Raw genomic sequence first — 564 nt, 5'->3', positions numbered from 1 at the left:
GGATTCGATCAAGAAAGAAGCGAGTAAATCCTATTCGATCAAGAAAGAAGTAAGTAAGTCTTATTCGACTAAGAAAGAAGCGATTAAGTCTTATTCAATCAAGAAAGAAGAGAATAATTCTTATTCGCATCAGCTCGTAACGAAGCTTGAAAGTGGTCGAAATAGAAATATGAGCATAAACGATTCAAGAAAGTTAAATTCTTTTTCCTATCTCATTACAAGAAAGCAATAGAACTACGAGAAAAGGATTTACCAGAAGGATTAAATTACGAAAAAACGATGAAATGACTAGACGAACAAAAATCTGATATTGAGAAACAAGTAATAGTGTTGGACGGTATAATCTCCAAGACTAATGATTTGGAGATAGAATGGAAAGAATTGCTACGTTCAGCAAATGATGATGAATGGGAGAATAACGTTGCGTTATATACTTGCATGAGGACTGTCTATTTGCAGGAAGACTGTCTATTTGACAAAGGAAATAAGCTTTATTGTAAAAGAGCTTCACTTCTTACGAAACTAAATCGATTAAGTGGAACAATCATAGAAGTTAAAGTGATG

Source organism: Loa loa (genome assembly GCF_000183805.2).
Source record: "Loa loa unplaced genomic scaffold supercont3.858, whole genome shotgun sequence".
Taxonomy (NCBI): domain Eukaryota; kingdom Metazoa; phylum Nematoda; class Chromadorea; order Rhabditida; family Onchocercidae; genus Loa; species Loa loa.
This window is presented reverse-complemented; position numbering follows the sequence as displayed.